Source organism: Vulpes lagopus, chromosome 17, assembly GCF_018345385.1.
Source record: "Vulpes lagopus strain Blue_001 chromosome 17, ASM1834538v1, whole genome shotgun sequence".
NCBI classification, from domain to species: Eukaryota; Metazoa; Chordata; class Mammalia; order Carnivora; family Canidae; genus Vulpes; species Vulpes lagopus.
This window is the reverse complement of record NC_054840.1, coordinates 24,246,745-24,258,153: the sequence shown is the minus strand read 5'-3', so window position 1 is coordinate 24,258,153 and position 11,409 is coordinate 24,246,745.

The window sequence follows — 11,409 nt, the reverse complement described above, 5'->3', positions numbered from 1 at the left end:
CAACCACCGTACCTAGGCAGCCCTGACATGAGGTTAGTGCCCTGGGATACCCCTCCAGCCCAGGCCCCACCTGCTTAGCTCCAACCAGCCTGCCAAAGCTCCCAGTCATACACAGTCTAAACAGGAAACACTTCTACACAGGGCCACTCCTTCAAGACCAGGACAGGTAGCTGTTCACCTAATTTATAGAAACACTGAAAATCAAAATAAAATGAGACAGAGAAAAATGTTTCAAACAAAAGAACAAGATAAAAACCCCAGGAAAAAACCCTATTGAAATAGAGGTGATTCGGGATCCCTGGGTGGCGCAGTGGTTTGGCGCCTGCCTTTGGCCCGGGGCGCGATCCTGGAGACCCGGGATCGAATCCCACATCGGGCTCCCGGTGCATGAAGCCTGCTTCTCTCTCTGCCTCTGTGTGTGTGTGTGTGTGACTATCATAAATAAATAAAAATTAAAAAAAAAAAAGAAATAGAGGTGATTCATCTGATAAAGAGTTCAAAGTAATGGTCATTAAAACGCTCACTGAAATTGGGAGAAGAATGGAGGAACACAGTGAAAACTTCAACAAAAGAGAAAAGAACCAATCAGAGCTGACAAATACAATAATTAAGATGATACAGAATAATGGATCAGCAATTGCAGATAGAATATTGGAAATCACCAGAACAGAGAAAAGAAATAGAATTTATTTTTACAAAAAAGAACTTTGTAAAAATGAGGATATTTAAGGGACCTCTAGAAAAACATCAAGTATACTTTCACATTATAGAGGTCCCAGAAAGAGAAGAGAGAGAAGGGAGCAGAAAATTTATTTAAAGAAATAATGGTGGAAAACCTCCCTAACCTGGAAAAGAAATGGACATTCAGGTCCAGGAAGCACAGACAGTTCCAAATAAGATGAAGCCAAAGAAAGCCACATGAAGGCCTATTATAATTAAAATAGTAAAAGTTAAAGAGAGAACCTTAAAAGCAGCAAGAAAAAATGTCATATATGAGAAAAACCCCATAAGATTATCAGGTGATTTTTCAGCAGAAATTTTTCAGGCCAGAAGGGACTATCAGCATGTATTTAAATCACTGAAAGTATTCCAACCAAGAATACTCTACCTCACAAAATTATCATTTAGAATTGAAGGTTCCCAGACAGGCAAAAACCAAAGAAGTTAAACTCATCACTTAGCCAACCTTACAAGAAATGTTAAAGGGTCTTCTTTAAGTGGAAAATAAAAATCTATAACCAGAAAAAACAAATGAAAGAAAAAACATCACTGATGAAGGCAAATACATAATAAAGGCAGTGGATCAGCCACTTTAAAAATGTAGTGCTTTGGGGCACCTGGGCGGCTCAGTTGGTTAAACATCTGCCTTCAACTTAGGTCATGATCTCAGGGTCCTGGGATCAAGCCCTGCATTGGGATCCCTGCTCAGTGGGGAGTCTGCCTCTATTCCTCCCTCTGTATGCTCTCTCTTTCTCAAATGAATAAATAAAATATATATAAATTTTTTTTAATGTAGTGCTTTTAGAATGTGTTCAAACTTAAGGAACTGTCTAAAATAGACTGCTCTGTGTTTGTTTGTCCCACTATATATAAACCTCATGGTAACCACAACCAAAAACCTACAATAGATACACAGAAAAGATAGAGAAAGGAGCCCAAACATAATGTGAAAGAAGAAAGAAAGAAAGAAAGAAGAAAGAAAGAAAGAAAGAAAGAAAGAAAGAAAGAAAGAAAGAAAGAAAGAAAGAAAGAAGAAAGAAAGAAAGAAAGAAAGAAGAAAGAAAGAAAGAAGAAAGAAAGAAGAAAGAAAGAAAGAAGAAAGAAAGAAAGAAGAAAGAAAGAAAGAAGAAAGAAAAGAAAGAAAAAAGAAAAGAAAAGAAAGAAAGAAGAAAGAAAAAGAAAGGGAGGGAAAGTAAAGAAAAAGAAGAGAAAGAGAAGAAAGACAGACATCAAACCACAAGGGAAGAGACCATTAATTACTTTCAATGTAAGTGGATTAAATTCACCAAACATAGGGTGGCTGAACAGATTTTTAAAAAGAAGGGCAAGAAAAAGAAAACTGTATGGTTCCTACAAGAGTCTCACTTCAGATCTAGAGATATGCACAGACTGAAGGTGAAGGGATAGAAAAAGAATTCCATGGAAATGGAAATGAAAAGAAAGCTGGGGGTAACTATACACATATCAGACAAAATAGACTTTAAAACAAAGACTAATAAAAGACAAAAAAAAGATATTACATAACGATAAAGAGGTTGGGGCACCAGAGTGGCTCTGTTGGTTAAGCATCTGCCTTTGGCTCAGATCATGATCCCAGAGTCCTGAGATTGAATGCCGAGTCAGGCTCCCTGCTCAAAGGGGAGCCCCCTGATTCTCCCTTTCCTTCTGCCACTCCTTCTGCTTGTGTTTGCTCACTCTCATGCTCTCTCTTAAGAGAGAGAATTAATTTATAATTAATTATTATAAATTAATAAAATATTTTTTTAAAAAATTTAAAAAGATAAAGGGGCCAATCCAGCAAGAAGATATTAACATTTGTAAATATATATATGCACCCAACATAGGAACACCAAAGCATATACAGCAAATATTAACAGACTTAAAGACATAAACTGAAAGCAATGCAATAATAGTAAGAGTCTTTAATACTTTCGTCAATGGATAGATCATCCAAGCAAAAAATAAATTAGAAAATATTGACCTTGAACAACACATTGGACCAGATGGACTAACTGGATATATACAGAATATTCCATCCAAAAGCAGATGGAATATACATGGATCATTCTACAGAACAGTCACATGCTGGGCCACAAAACAAGTCTCAGTAAATTCAAGAAAATTTAAATCACATCAAGCACCTCTTCTGACCACAATGGTGTGAAACTAGAAATTAATTACAAGAGGAAAATGGGGGGAAATGTGGAGATTAAATAACATGCTACTAAACAACCAATGGGTCAAAGAAATCAATGGAAAAATAAAAAATTACCCAGAGACAATTGGAAACAGAAACAGAACATAGCAAAACCTATGGGGTGCAGCAAAAGCGGTTCTAAGAGGGGAGTTCATACAATACAGGCCTACCTCAAAAAAACATGAAAAATCTCTTAACTTTACACCTAAAAGAACTACAAAAAGAACAAAATCCAATATTAGTAAAAGGAAGGAAATAATAAAGATCAGAATGGAAATAAAAACTAAAAGGACAACAGAAAAGATAAATGAAACTAAGAGCTAATTCTTTTAAAAGATAAACAAAATCAACAAACCCTTAGCCAGACAACCCAAGGAAAAAAAAGAGGACTCCAATAAAATCAAGACTGAAAGAGAAGTTACAAATCAATACCACAGAAATACTACTGTGAACAATTATATGCCAACAAACTGGACAACCTAGAGGAAATGGATAAATTAGAAACGTACAATCTTCTAAGTCTGAATTATGAAGAAACAAAATCTAAATAGTCCAATTACTATTAGCAGACTGAAAGAGTGATCAGAAACCTCAAATTTATTTATTTATTTATTTATTTATTTATTTACTTATTTTTATTTTATTTTATTTTTTTAATTTATGATAGTCACACACAGAGAGAGAGAGAGAGAGAGGCAGAGACACAGGCAGAGGGAGAAGCAGGCTCCATGCACCGGGAGCCCGACGTGGGACTCAATCCCGGGTCTCCAGGATCGGGCCCTGGGCCAAAGGCAGGCACCAAACCGCTGCGCCACCCAGGGATCCCAGAAACCTCAAATTTAAACAAAAAGTCTGGGAGCACCTGGGTGGCTCAGTCGGTTAAGCATCTGGCTTTGGCTCATGGGATCAAGTCCTGCATCCCACTTCTCCTTCTGCCCCTCACCCCTTCTCATGCTCATGTGCTCTCGTGCATGCACGCGCTCTCTCAAATAAATAAAATCTTTTTTTTTAAAGATTTTATTTATTTATTCATGAGAGACACAGAGAGAGAGAGGGGGGCAGAGACACAGGCAGAGGGAGAAGCAGGCTCCATGCAGGGAGCCTGATGTGGGACTCGATCCCGGGTCTCCAGGATCACACCCTGGGCTGAAAGCAGGTGCTAAACGGCTGAGCCACCCGGGCTGCCCAAAAAAATAAAATCTTAAAAAAAAAAAAAGTCTGGGCTTGGATGGCTTAACTGGTGAATTCTACCAAACATTTAAAAATTTATTACCGGGATCCCTGGGTGGCGCAGCGGTTTGGCACCTACCTTTCGCCTGGGGCACGATCCTGGAGACCTGGGATCAAGTCCCACATCAGGCTCCCTGCATGGAGTCTGCTTCTCCCTCTGCCTGTGTCTCTGCTTCTCTCTCTCCCTGTATCTCTCATGAATAAATAAATAAAATCTTTAAATAAAAAAAAGAAAAAAAGAAACTGAAGAAGACAAATGGAAAGATATTCCATGCTCATGAATTGGGAGAATTAATATTGTTAAAATGTCCATACTACCCAAAGCAACCTGCGGATTCAATGCAATACCTATCAAAACACCAGTGGCATATTCCACAGAACTAGAACAAATCATTCTACAATTTTCATGGAACCACAAAAGATCCCAAATAGCCAAAGCAATCTTGAGAAAGAATAACAAAGCCTTAGATACCATGCTCTCTGATTTCACATTATACCACAAAACTAGAGTAATTAAAACAGTATGGCATTGGTACAAAAACAGACACAAATCAATGGAACACAACTAAAACCCACAAATATATGGACAATTAATCTATGACAAAAGATCCAAGAATACACAATGGAGAAAGAATAGTCTCTTCAATAAATGGTGCTGGACAGCTACATGCAAAAGAATGAAACTAAATGACTATTTTGCACTATTCACAAAAATTAACTCAAAATAGACTGAAGACTTGAACTTAATACCCCAAACCATAAAATTCCTAGAAGAAAACTTAGGCATAAACTCCTTGATATTGGTCTTAGCAATATCTTTGTGGATCTGACTCCAAAGGCAAAGGAAACAAAAGCAGAAATACCATATGGGACTACATCAAACAAAAAAGTTTCTGCACAGCAACTGAAACCATCATCGAAACAAAAAGGCAACCTACTGAATGGGGAAATAATTTGTAAACCATATATCCAATAAGGGGTTAATATCCAAACTATACAAGGAACTTATTCAACTCAACAACAATAACAACAACAAAACTTGATTTAAAAAAATGGGCTGAGGCTCTGTGGACATTTCTCCAAGAGAACATACAGATTGTCAACAAGCACATGAAAAGGTAGTCAAAATAGCACCAGTTATTAGGAAAATGCAAAACAAACCACAGTGATATATTCCTTAAGACTTGTTGGAAAGGATGTAGAGAAAAGGGACCCCTTATACGCTGTTGGTGGAAATGTAAATTGGTGCAGCCACTACAGAAAACAGCATGTTTATTCCTCAAAAAATTAAGATTAGAAAGCCCATATGATCCAGTAATTCTACTCCTGGGTATTTATCCAAAGAATATGAAAATACTAATTCAAAAAGATATATGCATCCTTGTATCCATTTCAGCATTCTTTATAGTAACTAAGATAAGGAAACAACCGAGATCTCCATTGATAGATGAATGGATAAAGACGTAGTGTATTTATAAAGTGGAATTACTCAGCCACAAAAAAGAATGAGACCTTGCCATTTACAACAACATGGATGGAATTTTGGGGTATTATGCTACGTGAAATAAATCAGAAAAAGACAAATACAGTATAATTTCATTCAAATATGGAATCTTAAAAAAAAAAAAAAAAGCAAATGAACAAACAAAACAAACTCCTAGATACAAAGAAGAGACTAGTGGTTACCAGAGGGGAAGGGGGTAGAAGGGTGAGAAAATGAGTGAATGGGTGAAGGGATCAACTGTTTGGTGAAGGATGGTGGTGACCACTTTGTAGTGCAGACAGATGTTGAATTATAAAGCTGTACACCTGAAACATATGTATGTTTTTATATGTATATATTTTAAGTGGTAGATCAGGGATTTGAACTCAGAACTGTGATTCCAGAGCTAGTAATGTTCCCTGCTCAAATTAAATATCAGATGCTGCCTGGCCTAAAATTACAGCCAAAGGCACTTGATATTCTCAAAGCAAAATTTGATGATTGCCCTTCTTCATTTTAGAGTCTAAAGAGCACAAGCTATTCTGAATATCAGAACCTGTTTCAACCTGTGAACCTGTGTTCAAATCAGGCCCAGCAAACAACAAATTATCCTTCTTCAGCCCCTGAGCTATTTTATCAGTCCTTGAGTCTTTAATTTTTCACTCGAGTCACCGTACCACGGAATAAATTACAGCATCTTTATATTCAGGTCATGCCTTCCGAAGAGCACACCCTGGATTGGATTTGAAGAGCCTTCTTGTCTCACCTAAGGGTAGACGAGAAAGGACTCGGAGTGCTCGGTGGCACTTGGCAGTGAGGACGTGGCAGGCCTGAGCTGAGCCCCAGTCCCTGCCGTCTGGAAGCCACCATCCCTGTCCTCTCTCATGGCACTGAGCAGATGTTCTACTCTGCAGTGATGTCAGGTCCTGCTCCAAAGCAGTTCCTTTGGGACAAATATTTGTCTGGAAATATTTCTAGACTCAGCAACAGCAGCAGTTTTGCTGACATCTCCACGGAGCTCACGGAGGGGAGTGGGAGAGCTCCCAGGATCAAGGAGCGGACAGCTGCAAGTGCCCCCCCCCCGCCCCCGCTCGGGCCCCAGGGCTGGGCTCCAGCTGCTCTGCTAGGCCCTATGCTCACCCGGTGGCTGTGACGGGTGGTAAAGGGCCTGGGGAGGACGTTTCCATAGACCCTTCGGTGCCATTTGGGGAGGGCAGGTACTTGGTCTGAAGCAGGTCTTCTCACGCTGCCCCTGGGAGGGAGGGGAGACGGTCCTCTGAAAGGACACCAAGGCCTTGGGGGAGCAGAGTGATTCTGGTTGGTCGGCAGGGCAGTACCGGTTACAGCTCTGTCCTTCCTTACACCTGGTGAACAGAGGAATCGGAGTACCCCGTGGCCCCCCTGAGGACGGTTCCTCTCATCTCCCGGCTTCAGCTGCACACCCCCCGCCCACCGTGTTTGCACCCCTCCTCCCGACGCCCAGTTCTCCACAAAGAGTAGAATGGACTGCTGGAAAGAGCGCCGGGTTGCCAGTCAGGAGCCCGGGGTTCTAGGCCCAGACCCACCACTGGCCCACACATGAGCTGAGTGAGGAAGGCTGTTTGCTTTTCTGAAAAATAAAAATAAAAGCAATCTGCTCCATCTCTAGCAAAGGTCCAAGTGATGGGTGGGAAGATGCTTTCCAAAGATAACACCGCCAAACCAGAACCTTCTGCGGTGAGGGGGAGGGAAGGTGTTTGTGGAAGAGGAAAGCCAACAGGGGCCTCATCAATGATGAATGCTTTAGTGAATAAATAATTCAGAGCTTTGGGGATCCTTTTAGAAACAGTATGTTTCCACTCGGCTCCGCCTGCTGAAAATGTTTTTCCAAAGGCGCATCTCCAGAATCAGACACCTTTGACGTGCCCAAAGACTCGGGGAAGGCCGCTTCGGGTATTGTCCTCTGGGCAGCCCACGCCAACCCCAGGTCCTAGCCGGAGCGCCCAGAGCTTCCAGGGGGCAGCCCTGGCTCATCGGGTTTCATCCCGGGGCCCCTCTGTCGGCCACCAGCCCCCTCCACACGCGGCTACTCTATGAAGCCTTGCACAGCTCCTTGAGGGAGGTGGCAGTTTGACTCACCTTTTGTCCACTCGTGGGTGGTTTCCTGTCTGTTGCGGTCACCTGAGAGCAGAATCGCATTCGGTAGACTCCGGTGTGCTCGTTAGCACGGTGCTTAAAATGTAGCAGGTATCACCAGGTTTTCTTCAAAATGCCTTTTCTATGGACAGAAATGTTCACAAACCCTATGTGTACAGCTGGGTTAACTCAGTGAAGACATCGGGGTGTACGCAGCACCCACACCCGGCAGGGAGAAACGACCAGCCCCTCAGAGGTCCCCTGAGTTCGGTTCAGCACGCGCCCTAGGTTCCCGCCATCCTTGTACTGGCAGTTCTGACCTTCATATAAACAGGGTACGCCGCGCGCTTTGGGAAGTAGCTTCTTTGCCTCCGGTTATGTTGGAGATCATCTCTGTTTCCTCCTCCGGACCAGCAGCCAGTCTATCAGAGGACTAACCCGTGATTTATCCGTGGTGTTATGGGCACTTAGGCTGTCTCCCGTCCGGGCCTTACCACTCTTCTCCCGGTCTCGCGGTGAACACATGTATGCAGTTCTGTCGGGTGTAAGCCTAGGAATGACTTTGCAGGGTCCAAGGGTAGGTCTACTGGACACCTTCTACCTGCCGGCATGAATGAATCAATGTCTACCGCTCGGGGGGACAATGGGATGGGTAAGATGCACACCCCCCTTGCACCGTCCCTGCCTGAGCTCGACTTTTGGAGCACAAGCCCGATATCTGCCTCTTGCCCCAGCCACGGCTAGCCGCTTAGCTCAGGCGGCTGACAGGATCTGCTTACTGAGCTGTTGGCGGGGCTGGGCCTCAGCTTCGCACTGGGGCACTTCTCCAAAACTGACTAGCCCAGTGGCCCCCATTTCTACCAGACATGTCCCCTCAGAACTCTGCACCACATCCATCTCAAAGGTCAGGATTTGATGGGGGAGACGGGGGAGTGGGTGCCATGCTCTGAGATCTCATGGTTTGCCCAACCCAGGCTCTTCTCTCTAGGAGGATGTATTAGCTCATCACCCTTCAAGATTCCCACACCACACCCTCACCTCCACCTGAGATGATTCCTTGGTTCATGTTCCCCTTTGCTGACCTGTGACCCCATTATTCCCTTTTGGAGTGGCTGTATCAGACATAACATGGGGCTGAGTGACTTCCTGTTTGATTCAGGGAACATATGGCAGCTCCACGAATTCACAGCCTCTCTGCCTCTTGAATATGTTGATTATGGGATGAAAATAAATTCTTTGGGGGTAGAACTGATCCCTTTGGGACCCCCCGTAATCTAAAAGGACACCCAGCAAATTCCAGTTAGACCCACTGATCTTACACTGACCTCTGTGACCTATCCAAAGATTGCTCACTGAGGGTCCCACATTTACCTTGGAGAACCCAAATCCTCAGTCTTCTCCATACACTCAGTGCAGCCCCTAAATCATGCTAGAGTCAACTCTCTATTCTAGATTCCCAGGTTGAACAGGCTGTATGGATCCCTGTGCAACCCCACCCAGGCCTCAGTGAACACCCCCTCCATACACAGAGCAGTCGCCCCACCCGGGGTCTTCCCCAAAGCTCCTGGCCTGTGTGGCCTCCTAGAACAGTACCATGGATAGACTGCAATGGCTTTTTCAGGCCATTCTATAGATTCGTGGATGTGCTTACATTTGCTTTGTGAATTTTGGCATCATAGTTCACGCAGGCAGGTTCTAAACATGAGGGAGTATCTCAGCCCTCAGGTATCAGATGTTCATGACCAGGTAATCAGAGTCAGGGTCTACACGGTCCCCTGAAATAAACTGGTCCAAAGAGGCAAGTCCATAACAGGGGATGACAGAAGGCTACGCAGTTGGCACGAAAGGCCCCACCCGACAGGGCTGGGAAGGGGAGAAAGCAGAGGCAGCTGATAACAAAAGTGCTACTATCTGAGGCCATTCCCAACAGAGTTCCGAGATCCAGGGCCACACCTGAGCACAAGGCAGTGTCCAGGGTCCCAGTCCAGACACAGGCCCAGGTCCAGCCAACCTGGGCACAAAACCGGAGCGCCTCGGCAACAAGAGCACCATCAGGGGAGGCCCGAGGGCTGAACTGTGGCCTGCTGATCCCTCCATTAGAGCCAGGGCTGGTCCAGACGGACTGTGGGGGGCCTGGGTGCAATGCACAACCGCAGAGCCTCAGGTGGGGGAAGGAGACAGACAGGTGAGGGAGAGCAGAGGGAAGAGGCCTAAACATGAGAACAGGGCTTGACTGCACAGGCTCAGCAAATGAGGGAGTCACACCAACTGGATTTGGAAGCTCAGCGGACACTTGGAGCCCTGGCTCTGCTACTTAACCTGCCATGGACAACTAACTTACCTGCCTCTATAGTCGACTCAGCTACTGGTTGCTTCAGCCATAAACTCACGGAATCATCATCTCCCACCTCCCACACAGAGTCACAGGTGTGGACGATAGGGTGACATCTGGGAAAACGCCTGGTCACGTCCCCATTCAGACACTGCATGCCTTTGCTTACTTCACAGTGCTGCGTGGTCATCATCTCACAGCAACACTCCAGATCTCTTTCTTGGGATAAATCATCTGGGGTCTGATGCCAGGTGATACAGAGGGCTAGGGTATCCCACCCGAGCCCAAGGCTCTGATCTCCTGTCTCCAAATTCACATGCAGGGCTTCAGGCTGGGGACTGAGAAAGACAGTAAGAATCAAATCCTCTCCTCTTTCTCCAACCCACGGGTGCAAGAACTTTCCATGCACGGTTGGAGGCCTGGAATGGGGTCAGTGCTCAGTGGGGCGGGTTAGCTCAAGGATACACAGTACCCTGTCCACCCTTTAGTCTCATCCAGCAGATGCCTTTAGCAGGTGAGTCACTGCCCAGACTTGTGGGCTCTCCACTTCCATCCTACACACCCAGCCAATGCTCCGCCTGCACTCACTGTCCTAGGACTCATCATCTTCAAAATAATTTACTGGGTTTGTGATTATAAAAATAGTATCAATTCATTTTAGAGAACTAGGAAAATTCAAAAAAGCAAACAGAAAAGCACCACTAATACCTGGCATGTTTGCTTTGCCCTGCTTTTCACTTCCATCAGCTTCCGTATTTGCCTGGTTCCTGAGAAATCCATCTGACCTCTGACTGCACCTCCTTGAACCCAAGGAGCCTGAGTCCCAAGGTCCTGCCTTACTCCCTTCAGTCGGCGCAGATCTGGGGCTGCACGGCAAGGGTTAAAGGCATTACTAGTTTGCAGTGATTGAAATGTAATGAGGACAAGACGCTAAATTAAAGTTTATTGCAGAATAAAAGTGTATGTAGTCAGCACTTGCAAGAGGCTACAATGAGATGCCTTGGAGAACCTGGCAATACAATTATGTAGAGTTAAGTGAGTAAAATCCACACACAGAAGATGAGATTGGCTGTCGGCAAAAGTCATTTTAAGACAAGTCGCCTTATGTGGAGGCAGGCACGGTAGCCTGGACTCCTGGCAAGACGTGATTGCACACGGAAGCAACAGCCCAAAGCACTGACGTATCTGCAGCAAGACGGTGTACGTCTGTGCTGGGACGTGGTCTGTGGAGCACAGGGAAGGGAGAGAGGAAGGCAGGCCCTTGGCGTTTCTCCCACCCTGCCCGGGGAGCAGCCCACTGAGGCCCGGCCTCAGCCCGCCGGGAGGTGTTGG